Source organism: Hyla sarda, unplaced genomic scaffold, assembly GCF_029499605.1.
Source record: "Hyla sarda isolate aHylSar1 unplaced genomic scaffold, aHylSar1.hap1 scaffold_360, whole genome shotgun sequence".
In the NCBI taxonomy this organism is placed as follows: Eukaryota; Metazoa; Chordata; class Amphibia; order Anura; family Hylidae; genus Hyla; species Hyla sarda.
The window spans coordinates 203,577-218,791 of NW_026610373.1; the positions used below are offsets into that span (position 1 = coordinate 203,577).

Below are 15,215 nucleotides of genomic sequence, written 5' to 3' on the forward strand. Positions count from 1 at the left end.
GTACTGGTGGTTGACTGCCCCCCAGCCCAGAGTGTGCATGGAAAATTGTCTGGCAGCCTCCCTGACAGCAAGCAGTGATAGTGCCCATGAAGGGGACCTTGTTGGGCCCGCCCCTTTCACGGTTATCGCTTCTCGGCCTTTTGGCTAAGATCAAGTGTAGTATCTGTTCTTATCAGTTTAATATCTGATACGTCCCCTATCTGGGGACCATATATTAAATGGATTTTTGAGAACGGGGGCCGATTTCGAAGCTTGCTTCCGTCGCCCTATGCATTGACCCGATATGGCAGTATCTTCGGGTACAGTGCACCACCCCCTTACAGGGTTAAAAAGAAAGATTCCTACTTTCATTGCTACCTGCTTGCTGGCTAGCCAGCTAGCCAGCCCTGTGGGCCTTGCTGCTGCTGCTGCTGCAGCCAAAAAACAAAAGGTGGTGCTGCTGCTGCTTCTGCTGCTTCTGCTTCTGCTTGTGTCTGGCCCCTGTTGGAGCGTCCAGGCACAGGACTTCTGCTGCTGCTGACTAAATGGCCTCCTTAATTGGATCATTTGAGTAGCCAGCACACCTGTGCAGGTAGGGCATGACATGATAGGCAGCTGCCTTGATAGCGGGTGGGTGCTGAATGTTCCTAATTGACAAAATAAGATTAATGCTTATGAAGAAATATAAAATCTCATCCCTTCCCCAATATCGCGCCACACCCCTACCCCTTAATTCCCTGGTTGAACGTGATGGACATATGTCTTTTTTCGACCGTACTAACTATGTAACTATGTAACATAACATGGGGGGGGGGGGGGGGGTCTCCTGGCTGTTCACACAGGTGTGTCATTGCTGTACATTGACCATGCATTGCTTCTGTGGTATTGCAAAGGCAAAGACAAATGCTTCCAGCCATCCATTGCACTAATGGATTGGTCATCAGCTGGCTGTCTATGTCCCGCATCAATATAGACCAAAGTACAGAGGGTTAGGCTATGCTATTGTGCACCTACCTGATGCATCAGAAGGTGCGAGGCCCTTGCTAAATTCTGTGCACAGACTTTGAGATCTATGCTTTAGACTGTATCTAAACCTGCTCCAACATGGACTGACATTCTGGCCTACTTTCAGCCGATGCGACTTGTCTGTCGCTGAACAGTCGCTTTTTATGTATTCAGCACCTATGTATAATGTTGTAAAAATGCTCTAGAAGCTAAAGTCGCAGAAATGTCACACATATTTGGCCTGCAACTTTCTGTGCGACAAATTCAGACAGGAAAAATCAGTATAAATCCTTAGAAAATTATCCCCCAGTGTCTCCATCTGCTGGCGGTATTGAATAAGCATTGCTGCACTGATGGGGTATGCATTAGACGAAAAAAAAGAAGAAAAAGAAGAATAATACGCCCAGAAAAGAGGCGAAAAGGAGAAAAACGTAAAAAAACGTGAAAAAAAAGTAAGAGGAAGAGAAGGGAAAAAAAGGTGGAAATGGGTTTAAAAGTGATTTCGGCGGAGAAATATATATATATATATATATATATATATATATATATATATATATATATGCGCACACACACACATAGATATAAACGTATTCTCCGTTGAGATATTGCAGCCGCTGCTGTGTCCAGGCCCAGGAGCCTTAGCACTGTGCTGTGATGTCACTCAATACCACTGACATCACTAGGTGTAAACAACATCTCTCCTTTGCTGTGTATGTGACTATGGAGCTGTTTGGTGATGTCGTCTATTACGGCCTTCATAGAAGCAACAGGAGATTGTTGCATCCATCTTGAACCCTCAGAACTACAGTGCTATGATGTCACTCACTTCCACAGGCCTTGCAGAGTGTAAACAACAACAACCCAGCTTTGTTGTGTATGTAACCAAAGGGATTTGTGATGTCACCTAGAACCTTCACAGCAGCGACAGCTTTATGAGGAGCATCAGCACTGCTCTGCCTGAGCAGAACCATCACCGCCATAGGTTGTCAAATAACCCGGATTTAACCCACACAGGTAAGTCCAATGGGGTGCAGGCATGTCCTCTATGCTTACAGCTTCCCGTGGGTGTTGGTTTGATACCGTTTGGGGACAGCCAAGGAGGCATCTGCAGGCAACAAAGGTAGGTGTGTGCTTGTGTGTGTGTTTCCTATGCAGATCCTAAGCCCAGTGTCACATGCAAGTAGGAGGAGTAAGAAGGGTTCCTGGCAAATCCGGGTTATGGATTGCATTTAAAAAGGCCCCGTGGGAGTGCAATGGGCCCCTGTCTTGCTGCTTAGCAATAATGGTATGGGTTTAGGTTCTGCTGTGTGTACTGGTGGTTGACTGCCCCCCAGCCCAGAGTGTGCATGGAAAATTGTCTGGCAGCCTCCCTGACAGCAAGCAGTGATAGTGCCCATGAAGGGGACCTTGTTGGGCCCGCCCCTTTCACGGTTATCGCTTCTCGGCCTTTTGGCTAAGATCAAGTGTAGTATCTGTTCTTATCAGTTTAATATCTGATACGTCCCCTATCTGGGGACCATATATTAAATGGATTTTTGAGAACGGGGGCCGATTTCGAAGCTTGCTTCCGTCGCCCTATGCATTGACCCGATATGGCAGTATCTTCGGGTACAGTGCACCACCCCCTTACAGGGTTAAAAAGAAAGATTCCTACTTTCATTGCTACCTGCTTGCTGGCTAGCCAGCTAGCCAGCCCTGTGGGCCTTGCTGCTGCTGCTGCTGCAGCCAAAAAACAAAAGGTGGTGCTGCTGCTGCTTCTGCTGCTTCTGCTTCTGCTTGTGTCTGGCCCCTGTTGGAGCGTCCAGGCACAGGACTTCTGCTGCTGCTGACTAAATGGCCTCCTTAATTGGATCATTTGAGTAGCCAGCACACCTGTGCAGGTAGGGCATGACATGATAGGCAGCTGCCTTGATAGCGGGTGGGTGCTGAATGTTCCTAATTGACAAAATAAGATTAATGCTTATGAAGAAATATAAAATCTCATCCCTTCCCCAATATCGCGCCACACCCCTACCCCTTAATTCCCTGGTTGAACGTGATGGACATATGTCTTTTTTCGACCGTACTAACTATGTAACTATGTAACATAACATGGGGGGGGGGGGGTCTCCTGGCTGTTCACACAGGTGTGTCATTGCTGTACATTGACCATGCATTGCTTCTGTGGTATTGCAAAGGCAAAGACAAATGCTTCCAGCCATCCATTGCACTAATGGATTGGTCATCAGCTGGCTGTCTATGTCCCGCATCAATATAGACCAAAGTACAGAGGGTTAGGCTATGCTATTGTGCACCTACCTGATGCATCAGAAGGTGCGAGGCCCTTGCTAAATTCTGTGCACAGACTTTGAGATCTATGCTTTAGACTGTATCTAAACCTGCTCCAACATGGACTGACATTCTGGCCTACTTTCAGCCGATGCGACTTGTCTGTCGCTGAACAGTCGCTTTTTATGTATTCAGCACCTATGTATAATGTTGTAAAAATGCTCTAGAAGCTAAAGTCGCAGAAATGTCACACATATTTGGCCTGCAACTTTCTGTGCGACAAATTCAGACAGGAAAAATCAGTATAAATCCTTAGAAAATTATCCCCCAGTGTCTCCATCTGCTGGCGGTATTGAATAAGCATTGCTGCACTGATGGGGTATGCATTAGACGAAAAAAAAGAAGAAAAAGAAGAATAATACGCCCAGAAAAGAGGCGAAAAGGAGAAAAACGTAAAAAAACGTGAAAAAAAAGTAAGAGGAAGAGAAGGGAAAAAAAGGTGGAAATGGGTTTAAAAGTGATTTCGGCGGAGAAATATATATATATATATATATATATATATATATATATATATATATATGCGCACACACACACATAGATATAAACGTATTCTCCGTTGAGATATTGCAGCCGCTGCTGTGTCCAGGCCCAGGAGCCTTAGCACTGTGCTGTGATGTCACTCAATACCACTGACATCACTAGGTGTAAACAACATCTCTCCTTTGCTGTGTATGTGACTATGGAGCTGTTTGGTGATGTCGTCTATTACGGCCTTCATAGAAGCAACAGGAGATTGTTGCATCCATCTTGAACCCTCAGAACTACAGTGCTATGATGTCACTCACTTCCACAGGCCTTGCAGAGTGTAAACAACAACAACCCAGCTTTGTTGTGTATGTAACCAAAGGGATTTGTGATGTCACCTAGAACCTTCACAGCAGCGACAGCTTTATGAGGAGCATCAGCACTGCTCTGCCTGAGCAGAACCATCACCGCCATAGGTTGTCAAATAACCCGGATTTAACCCACACAGGTAAGTCCAATGGGGTGCAGGCATGTCCTCTATGCTTACAGCTTCCCGTGGGTGTTGGTTTGATACCGTTTGGGGACAGCCAAGGAGGCATCTGCAGGCAACAAAGGTAGGTGTGTGCTTGTGTGTGTGTTTCCTATGCAGATCCTAAGCCCAGTGTCACATGCAAGTAGGAGGAGTAAGAAGGGTTCCTGGCAAATCCGGGTTATGGATTGCATTTAAAAAGGCCCCGTGGGAGTGCAATGGGCCCCTGTCTTGCTGCTTAGCAATAATGGTATGGGTTTAGGTTCTGCTGTGTGTACTGGTGGTTGACTGCCCCCCAGCCCAGAGTGTGCATGGAAAATTGTCTGGCAGCCTCCCTGACAGCAAGCAGTGATAGTGCCCATGAAGGGGACCTTGTTGGGCCCGCCCCTTTCACGGTTATCGCTTCTCGGCCTTTTGGCTAAGATCAAGTGTAGTATCTGTTCTTATCAGTTTAATATCTGATACGTCCCCTATCTGGGGACCATATATTAAATGGATTTTTGAGAACGGGGGCCGATTTCGAAGCTTGCTTCCGTCGCCCTATGCATTGACCCGATATGGCAGTATCTTCGGGTACAGTGCACCACCCCCTTACAGGGTTAAAAAGAAAGATTCCTACTTTCATTGCTACCTGCTTGCTGGCTAGCCAGCTAGCCAGCCCTGTGGGCCTTGCTGCTGCTGCTGCTGCAGCCAAAAAACAAAAGGTGGTGCTGCTGCTGCTTCTGCTGCTTCTGCTTCTGCTTGTGTCTGGCCCCTGTTGGAGCGTCCAGGCACAGGACTTCTGCTGCTGCTGACTAAATGGCCTCCTTAATTGGATCATTTGAGTAGCCAGCACACCTGTGCAGGTAGGGCATGACATGATAGGCAGCTGCCTTGATAGCGGGTGGGTGCTGAATGTTCCTAATTGACAAAATAAGATTAATGCTTATGAAGAAATATAAAATCTCATCCCTTCCCCAATATCGCGCCACACCCCTACCCCTTAATTCCCTGGTTGAACGTGATGGACATATGTCTTTTTTCGACCGTACTAACTATGTAACTATGTAACATAACATGGGGGGGGGGGGGTCTCCTGGCTGTTCACACAGGTGTGTCATTGCTGTACATTGACCATGCATTGCTTCTGTGGTATTGCAAAGGCAAAGACAAATGCTTCCAGCCATCCATTGCACTAATGGATTGGTCATCAGCTGGCTGTCTATGTCCCGCATCAATATAGACCAAAGTACAGAGGGTTAGGCTATGCTATTGTGCACCTACCTGATGCATCAGAAGGTGCGAGGCCCTTGCTAAATTCTGTGCACAGACTTTGAGATCTATGCTTTAGACTGTATCTAAACCTGCTCCAACATGGACTGACATTCTGGCCTACTTTCAGCCGATGCGACTTGTCTGTCGCTGAACAGTCGCTTTTTATGTATTCAGCACCTATGTATAATGTTGTAAAAATGCTCTAGAAGCTAAAGTCGCAGAAATGTCACACATATTTGGCCTGCAACTTTCTGTGCGACAAATTCAGACAGGAAAAATCAGTATAAATCCTTAGAAAATTATCCCCCAGTGTCTCCATCTGCTGGCGGTATTGAATAAGCATTGCTGCACTGATGGGGTATGCATTAGACGAAAAAAAAGAAGAAAAAGAAGAATAATACGCCCAGAAAAGAGGCGAAAAGGAGAAAAACGTAAAAAAACGTGAAAAAAAAGTAAGAGGAAGAGAAGGGAAAAAAAGGTGGAAATGGGTTTAAAAGTGATTTCGGCGGAGAAATATATATATATATATATATATATATATATATATGCGCACACACACACATAGATATAAACGTATTCTCCGTTGAGATATTGCAGCCGCTGCTGTGTCCAGGCCCAGGAGCCTTAGCACTGTGCTGTGATGTCACTCAATACCACTGACATCACTAGGTGTAAACAACATCTCTCCTTTGCTGTGTATGTGACTATGGAGCTGTTTGGTGATGTCGTCTATTACGGCCTTCATAGAAGCAACAGGAGATTGTTGCATCCATCTTGAACCCTCAGAACTACAGTGCTATGATGTCACTCACTTCCACAGGCCTTGCAGAGTGTAAACAACAACAACCCAGCTTTGTTGTGTATGTAACCAAAGGGATTTGTGATGTCACCTAGAACCTTCACAGCAGCGACAGCTTTATGAGGAGCATCAGCACTGCTCTGCCTGAGCAGAACCATCACCGCCATAGGTTGTCAAATAACCCGGATTTAACCCACACAGGTAAGTCCAATGGGGTGCAGGCATGTCCTCTATGCTTACAGCTTCCCGTGGGTGTTGGTTTGATACCGTTTGGGGACAGCCAAGGAGGCATCTGCAGGCAACAAAGGTAGGTGTGTGCTTGTGTGTGTGTTTCCTATGCAGATCCTAAGCCCAGTGTCACATGCAAGTAGGAGGAGTAAGAAGGGTTCCTGGCAAATCCGGGTTATGGATTGCATTTAAAAAGGCCCCGTGGGAGTGCAATGGGCCCCTGTCTTGCTGCTTAGCAATAATGGTATGGGTTTAGGTTCTGCTGTGTGTACTGGTGGTTGACTGCCCCCCAGCCCAGAGTGTGCATGGAAAATTGTCTGGCAGCCTCCCTGACAGCAAGCAGTGATAGTGCCCATGAAGGGGACCTTGTTGGGCCCGCCCCTTTCACGGTTATTGCTTCTCGGCCTTTTGGCTAAGATCAAGTGCAGTTTGCTCTGGTCTGGCCAGAGGGTGCGATCTCTGGGTTTTACCCAGTTTGCCGGAGGAAGATTTTTTTCACTGTGGTCCTGTACCGACAGATTATCATCTGGAAGAATGGCTGGAGTAAAGAATACTATCCGCATGGAGGTGGATCCTGCAAGTTCCAAGAACAACATGGTTTATCTGGTGAGAGACATCATTATGGAGAAGATTGGAGTGGACAAGGCTGAAATCTTCAGTGTTAATGAGTCTCCCCGCAGGGGCTCCTATGAGGTAACCTTTGTGGATGAGGGCAGGTGTTTGCATGTGTATAAATACTTAAGGAATCTCAGCAATGAGCCCTTGCTGGTTGGGGTGAAGATTACTCCACTGTTTGGTCTGCAGGAAAAAACTGTGATAGTGCATGTGCATAATCCTTACACAGATGTGGAAATTATTAAGAACTTTTTGCACAAGTACTGTGACTATGTGAAGGGTGGAGAGAAACAGACGAATGTACTGGGGATTTTTAACTGCAATTATAAGTTTGTGGTTAAATTAAAAGTAGACCCTACTTGTGTTGGGGGTTTTAAACACCCCCCTGCCAGTTTTTCCATTGCAGGTTATAGGGGGTACCTGTCCTATGCTGGTCAGCCTTCCTACTGCAGGAATTGTTTTTCCTTTGGACATTTAAAGGAGAACTGTGTGCAAGGACAAATGTGCAGGAACTGTAATACTGCTGGCCACCATGCTGGAAGTTGTCCTAAAGCCAGGAAATGTGACTTATGTCGGGAGGAAGGTCATGTTTATAAGGACTGCCCTGGGGTGAGAAGTCCTTTATTCAGTAGTGTGGTGAGAGAGGGGGAAATAGTGAGGAGATTGGCCCCTCTGAAGACCATTGCAGCTCCTCAGAAGCCCCCTGATGTTCAGGCTGCAGTCTCTGATGCCTTCAGACAGTTGGAGGAAGTTATTGAGGGAGTGCAGAGTCCTGGTCACTCTGTGGAGTCTGTTCACCCCTCTGACCCTGTTCACATTGAGCCATTTCCATCCTCAGGTGAGACTGATTTGTGTAACAGGGAGGGTGGTGGGAAACATAATGCAGAGGATGAAAATTATGATGGCTTTCAACTGGTGCATGGAGGGAAGTCTGCCAAGAAAAGAAGAGGTGAGAAGGGTGCGGACTCGCGCCCGGAAACCAGCAACTTTTATGAAGTCCTGGAGACGGATGTTATGGAGGCTACTGAGAGTGGTGAATAACTATGCTGGGACTTGATTTGCTAGTTAGTAGCAGGTGGCTGATGCACCTGTGTAGCTCATGCAGGGTTAAACCTTGTTCTTTGTAGCTTTAGGCTATGGGTTTTGTTGTATGTTCTCAAAATGTGAGAGTGTTTAAAAATAAGGCTAGGAGAGCTGCTATTTTAAGTTTTTTAGCTCAGGAAAATGCTGCAATTTTTTGTTTGCAGGAGTGTGGTATTGATCTCACCATAAGTCAGGATGAATGGGTGTATGGTCGGTGTGTGTGGTCTGGGAGTGTTTTGAATAAGAATGATGGTGTGGGGATCTTGATTAAATCACCTGACATTGCTGTGGAAAGCTATGTGGTAATTGAACCTGGCAGGTGTATTTCTGCTGTATTAAGTTATAAAAATGTGAAATTTCGTTTGATTAATGTTTATGCTCCTGCATATAAAAATGAAAGAAAAAATTTGTTTGATAAGTTAAAGTTTTATGTTCAGGGCAAGATGCCTGTTATTTTAGTTGGAGATATGAATGTTGATTTAACAAAAAAAGCTTTTGATGTATCTGGTAGAAAATTATTTGAGTTAGTCTCTGATTTTAGGTTAAGGGATATCCAAGAGTTATGTAATATTAATCCTAATTTATGTACATATCATGCAGATAGAGGTAATTTTCACTCTAAGTTAGATTATTGTTTTTTGTCTGAGAGTTTGAATGCTTTAAGTTACAGACAGAGGTCTGTTTGTTATTCGGACCATGATTCCTTGCTGTGTGAGATTGATGTGGGTCAGAGTGCTGTGTATGGGAGAGGTTTGTGGAAAATGAATATTAAACATTTAGATAGTGTGGATGTGAGAGATCAGTATGAATGTATGTATAAGAAGTGGTGTGGAAAGAAAGGTGAGTTTGATAACATTATTTTGTGGTGGGAATGGGTTAAAAAGAAAACAAAGTCCTTTTTTAAGTCCTTTGGATACAAAGTCGCTGCTCTTAAGAGGGAGCAATATGTGAAGTTGAATGCGCGTTTGTCCTATTTGTGTAGGTTGAGAGATTGTGGAGTGGATGTTCAGGATGATATTGTGAGCACTAAGAGGGAGATTAATAATTTTGTGTTGGAAAAGGGTAGGAGTATCATGTATAGGGCCAAGTTAGATAAATTGGAACATGATGAGAAATGTTCACGTTATTTTTTCAAAAAAGTTTTTTCTAAAAAACCTGTTATTGATATGATTGTGAGAGAGGATGGTAGGGAAGTGACTGGTGATGGTGTGAGTGAGGAAATTGCATGCTTTTATGAGGAGCTGTATGGAGAGAAGTGGAGAGATGAGAATTTGGAGAGTGAGGTATTGAGTGTGTTGGATGGGAAGCTTGGAGAAGCTGAGCAGGCTTTTGTTATGCGTAAGATTTCAAGTGAAGAAGTATGGGATGTAGTGCAGAAAATGTCAGCAAATAAGACTCCAGGGGAAGATGGTTTGCCTGTGGAATTTTATCGTTTTTTGTGGAATGTGGTGGGTAAGGATGTTGTTGCAGTGTGTCAGTTTATGTGGGAGAATATGGAAATTGCGGAGAGTATGCGTGGTGGTGTGGTAGTATTAATTCCAAAAAAAGGGAATTTAAAAAATTTAAAGAATTGGCGTCCAATTACGTTACTTAACTGCGATTATAAGATCTATGCAAAAATTATTGCTAATCGAATGAGGGATGTTGTTGAATGTGTGGTTGGTTATGATCAGTTTTGTGCTGTGCCTGGACGTCGTATACATGAGAGTTTGTGTCTGTTGAGAGATTGTTTGTGGGATTGTAAGAGTAGAAAACAAAATGCTTATTTGTTGTCACTTGATTTTGAAAAGGCGTATGATAGGTTGTCTCATAATTTTTTGTTCAGGATATTGTTGCGAATGGGGTTTCCGAGTGATTTTGTGTGGAGAGTTAGGAGTTTGTATGATAGAATATATAGTAGGATGCTCGTTAATGGATGTGTGGGGAGAAGAGTGAATGTTTTTTCAGGAGTAAGGCAGGGGTGCCCGCTCTCGCCAGTAGCGTTTATATGCGCGATTGAGCCTCTGTTATGTCTGATTAGGAGGGATAAGATAGTGAGAGGTGTTCATATTCCTGGTAGCAATGGTAGGGAATTTAAAGTGAATGCTTATATGGATGATGTATGTGTCCTGTGTGATTCTGAGTGTGCTGTGAGGAGAGTGAGGCTTTTGGTTTCAATTTTCTGTGGTGCGTCTGCTTTTAAAGTGAATTGGTTAAAGAGCGAATGTAAATGCTTTGGTGAAGGTGGGTTAAGTAGTGATGTTGGGGTGAATGTAGTGGAGGGGGCTATTAAAGTATTGGGGATTAAGTTTAGTAAGGACTTGGATGGAAAGGAGAGTTGGGATGATGCAAAAAAGAAGGTAGAGATGCGTTTGAATTTTTGGAGTATGAGAAGTCTTTCTTTTATTGGAAAAATTGTGGTTATTAAAAGTGTTGTTTTACCAATTTTTCTGTATGTTGCTATGATTTTTCCTCCGCAGTATATGTGTTTAAGGAGTCTGAATCGGGTTTTGTTTGTCTTTTTCTGGGGGTCTAAAGTAGAAAGATTAAGGAGAGAAGTGGTGATTAAAAATTGGCGGAAGGGTGGGATGAGTTTTCCAAATCTGGAGGTTTATTTTGGAGTGAATATTTTAGTTTTCATACTAGTCATTATTGAAGGAGATAAGAAGATGTCTTGTATGACTAAGTTTCTTGCTGGAAGACTGTTTGTTAGGCTGAAGTGGTGTAAGAGGGATCTGAGTAGGCCTGTTGCTTTTGAGGTTCCTAAGTGGTATGAGTGGGTTGTGAGGTTTTTGGAGAAATTTGAGTTGATAGAAGAAGAGATGAGTGTGTTGAAGAATAAACGTTTGGTGATGAGAATGATTGAGAGTAAAGAGGTTGTATGTAATATTAATTCTGTGAGGGGAGCGGATGTGGAGAAAGTTTGGAAGAAAGTAAGGATGGATGGTATGTCTAATAAGCAAAAGGAGATTGTGTGGCAAAGTCTACATGGTGTGTTGCCTGTGAGAGAGTTTCAGAAAGCAAGGGGTTTGGTGAGATGTGATGTGTGTCCTAGAGTGGGTTGTAATGGTTTTGAAAGTGTTATTCATCTCTTTTGGAATTGTAAGTATGCTCGTGAGGTTGTTAGAAGGCTTGGTCCTTTATGCAAGGAATTGACAGGTATGGAGTTTTTGTCTTTTGAGATGATGATGTTTGGGCTTTGTGTAAGTGGAGGTCAGAATGTAAGAGTGTTGTGGTTATTGTTGTCGTGTATTAAGGAAGTCTTGTGGGATGTGAGGAATGTTTATGTGTTTTTGAGGAAAGAAGTGAGTGTTAATAATAGTGTGCGAATGGTGTTAGGCAAACTGTATTTGTGTTATTTGTGGGATTCTAAGAGGGGTGGGATTGATGCGGAAGGCATTTGGAAATCGAAAAAATGGATTCATCTTGTTGATTTATCTTGATTGTTTTTTTTTGTCTGTTTGATTGATAAATAAAGTTTCCCAATGATGAGAGGGTTGTGTGTTACAGAAAGTTTGTAATGCCAGTTTGAAAGTATTGCTTGGAGTACTTTCATCCCCTACCTGAGGGATTTAAAAAAAAAAAAAAAAATCTGTTCTTATCAGTTTAATATCTGATACGTCCCCTATCTGGGGACCATATATTAAATGGATTTTTGAGAACGGGGGCCGATTTCGAAGCTTGCTTCCGTCGCCCTATGCATTGACCCGATATGGCAGTATCTTCGGGTACAGTGCACCACCCCCTTACAGGGTTAAAAAGAAAGATTCCTACTTTCATTGCTACCTGCTTGCTGGCTAGCCAGCTAGCCAGCCCTGTGGGCCTTGCTGCTGCTGCTGCTGCAGCCAAAAAACAAAAGGTGGTGCTGCTGCTGCTTCTGCTGCTTCTGCTTCTGCTTGTGTCTGGCCCCTGTTGGAGCGTCCAGGCACAGGACTTCTGCTGCTGCTGACTAAATGGCCTCCTTAATTGGATCATTTGAGTAGCCAGCACACCTGTGCAGGTAGGGCATGACATGATAGGCAGCTGCCTTGATAGCGGGTGGGTGCTGAATGTTCCTAATTGACAAAATAAGATTAATGCTTATGAAGAAATATAAAATCTCATCCCTTCCCCAATATCGCGCCACACCCCTACCCCTTAATTCCCTGGTTGAACGTGATGGACATATGTCTTTTTTCGACCGTACTAACTATGTAACTATGTAACATAACATGGGGGGGGGGGGGTCTCCTGGCTGTTCACACAGGTGTGTCATTGCTGTACATTGACCATGCATTGCTTCTGTGGTATTGCAAAGGCAAAGACAAATGCTTCCAGCCATCCATTGCACTAATGGATTGGTCATCAGCTGGCTGTCTATGTCCCGCATCAATATAGACCAAAGTACAGAGGGTTAGGCTATGCTATTGTGCACCTACCTGATGCATCAGAAGGTGCGAGGCCCTTGCTAAATTCTGTGCACAGACTTTGAGATCTATGCTTTAGACTGTATCTAAACCTGCTCCAACATGGACTGACATTCTGGCCTACTTTCAGCCGATGCGACTTGTCTGTCGCTGAACAGTCGCTTTTTATGTATTCAGCACCTATGTATAATGTTGTAAAAATGCTCTAGAAGCTAAAGTCGCAGAAATGTCACACATATTTGGCCTGCAACTTTCTGTGCGACAAATTCAGACAGGAAAAATCAGTATAAATCCTTAGAAAATTATCCCCCAGTGTCTCCATCTGCTGGCGGTATTGAATAAGCATTGCTGCACTGATGGGGTATGCATTAGACGAAAAAAAAGAAGAAAAAGAAGAATAATACGCCCAGAAAAGAGGCGAAAAGGAGAAAAACGTAAAAAAACGTGAAAAAAAAGTAAGAGGAAGAGAAGGGAAAAAAAGGTGGAAATGGGTTTAAAAGTGATTTCGGCGGAGAAATATATATATATATATATATATATATATATATATATATATATATATATATATATATGCGCACACACACACATAGATATAAACGTATTCTCCGTTGAGATATTGCAGCCGCTGCTGTGTCCAGGCCCAGGAGCCTTAGCACTGTGCTGTGATGTCACTCAATACCACTGACATCACTAGGTGTAAACAACATCTCTCCTTTGCTGTGTATGTGACTATGGAGCTGTTTGGTGATGTCGTCTATTACGGCCTTCATAGAAGCAACAGGAGATTGTTGCATCCATCTTGAACCCTCAGAACTACAGTGCTATGATGTCACTCACTTCCACAGGCCTTGCAGAGTGTAAACAACAACAACCCAGCTTTGTTGTGTATGTAACCAAAGGGATTTGTGATGTCACCTAGAACCTTCACAGCAGCGACAGCTTTATGAGGAGCATCAGCACTGCTCTGCCTGAGCAGAACCATCACCGCCATAGGTTGTCAAATAACCCGGATTTAACCCACACAGGTAAGTCCAATGGGGTGCAGGCATGTCCTCTATGCTTACAGCTTCCCGTGGGTGTTGGTTTGATACCGTTTGGGGACAGCCAAGGAGGCATCTGCAGGCAACAAAGGTAGGTGTGTGCTTGTGTGTGTGTTTCCTATGCAGATCCTAAGCCCAGTGTCACATGCAAGTAGGAGGAGTAAGAAGGGTTCCTGGCAAATCCGGGTTATGGATTGCATTTAAAAAGGCCCCGTGGGAGTGCAATGGGCCCCTGTCTTGCTGCTTAGCAATAATGGTATGGGTTTAGGTTCTGCTGTGTGTACTGGTGGTTGACTGCCCCCCAGCCCAGAGTGTGCATGGAAAATTGTCTGGCAGCCTCCCTGACAGCAAGCAGTGATAGTGCCCATGAAGGGGACCTTGTTGGGCCGCCCCTTTCACGGTTATCGCTTCTCGGCCTTTTGGCTAAGATCAAGTGTAGTATCTGTTCTTATCAGTTTAATATCTGATACGTCCCCTATCTGGGGACCATATATTAAATGGATTTTTGAGAACGGGGGCCGATTTCGAAGCTTGCTTCCGTCGCCCTATGCATTGACCCGATATGGCAGTATCTTCGGGTACAGTGCACCACCCCCTTACAGGGTTAAAAAGAAAGATTCCTACTTTCATTGCTACCTGCTTGCTGGCTAGCCAGCTAGCCAGCCCTGTGGGCCTTGCTGCTGCTGCTGCTGCAGCCAAAAAACAAAAGGTGGTGCTGCTGCTGCTTCTGCTGCTTCTGCTTCTGCTTGTGTCTGGCCCCTGTTGGAGCGTCCAGGCACAGGACTTCTGCTGCTGCTGACTAAATGGCCTCCTTAATTGGATCATTTGAGTAGCCAGCACACCTGTGCAGGTAGGGCATGACATGATAGGCAGCTGCCTTGATAGCGGGTGGGTGCTGAATGTTCCTAATTGACAAAATAAGATTAATGCTTATGAAGAAATATAAAATCTCATCCCTTCCCCAATATCGCGCCACACCCCTACCCCTTAATTCCCTGGTTGAACGTGATGGACATATGTCTTTTTTCGACCGTACTAACTATGTAACTATGTAACATAACATGGGGGGGGGGGGGGTCTCCTGGCTGTTCACACAGGTGTGTCATTGCTGTACATTGACCATGCATTGCTTCTGTGGTATTGCAAAGGCAAAGACAAATGCTTCCAGCCATCCATTGCACTAATGGATTGGTCATCAGCTGGCTGTCTATGTCCCGCATCAATATAGACCAAAGTACAGAGGGTTAGGCTATGCTATTGTGCACCTACCTGATGCATCAGAAGGTGCGAGGCCCTTGCTAAATTCTGTGCACAGACTTTGAGATCTATGCTTTAGACTGTATCTAAACCTGCTCCAACATGGACTGACATTCTGGCCTACTTTCAGCCGATGCGACTTGTCTGTCGCTGAACAGTCGCTTTTTATGTATTCAGCACCTATGTATAATGTTGTAAAAATGCTCTAGAAGCTAAAGTCGCAGAAATGTCACACATATTTGGCCTGC

The 15,215-nt window shown here is 44.4% G+C and overlaps 5 non-coding genes across 5 annotated transcripts; all 5 read left to right on the forward strand.

Annotated features, from left to right (window-relative positions):
* Positions 1-124: 124 nt before the first annotated feature.
* Positions 125-315, forward strand: LOC130331918 (U2 spliceosomal RNA). The gene has a single exon (XR_008874703.1). It is a non-coding gene; the product is annotated as a U2 spliceosomal RNA (small nuclear RNA).
* Positions 316-2,417: 2,102 nt separating this feature from the next.
* LOC130331919 (U2 spliceosomal RNA) lies at positions 2,418-2,608 on the forward strand. Its single transcript, XR_008874704.1, has one exon. It is a non-coding gene; the product is annotated as a U2 spliceosomal RNA (small nuclear RNA).
* A 2,096-nt stretch (positions 2,609-4,704) lies between these two features.
* On the forward strand, positions 4,705-4,895 carry LOC130331921 (U2 spliceosomal RNA). The gene has a single exon (XR_008874706.1). It is a non-coding gene; the product is annotated as a U2 spliceosomal RNA (small nuclear RNA).
* Positions 4,896-11,818: 6,923 nt separating this feature from the next.
* LOC130331966 (U2 spliceosomal RNA) lies at positions 11,819-12,008 on the forward strand. Its single transcript, XR_008874746.1, has one exon. It is a non-coding gene; the product is annotated as a U2 spliceosomal RNA (small nuclear RNA).
* A 2,105-nt stretch (positions 12,009-14,113) lies between these two features.
* Positions 14,114-14,304, forward strand: LOC130331922 (U2 spliceosomal RNA). Its single transcript, XR_008874707.1, has one exon. It is a non-coding gene; the product is annotated as a U2 spliceosomal RNA (small nuclear RNA).
* Positions 14,305-15,215: the final 911 nt, after the last annotated feature.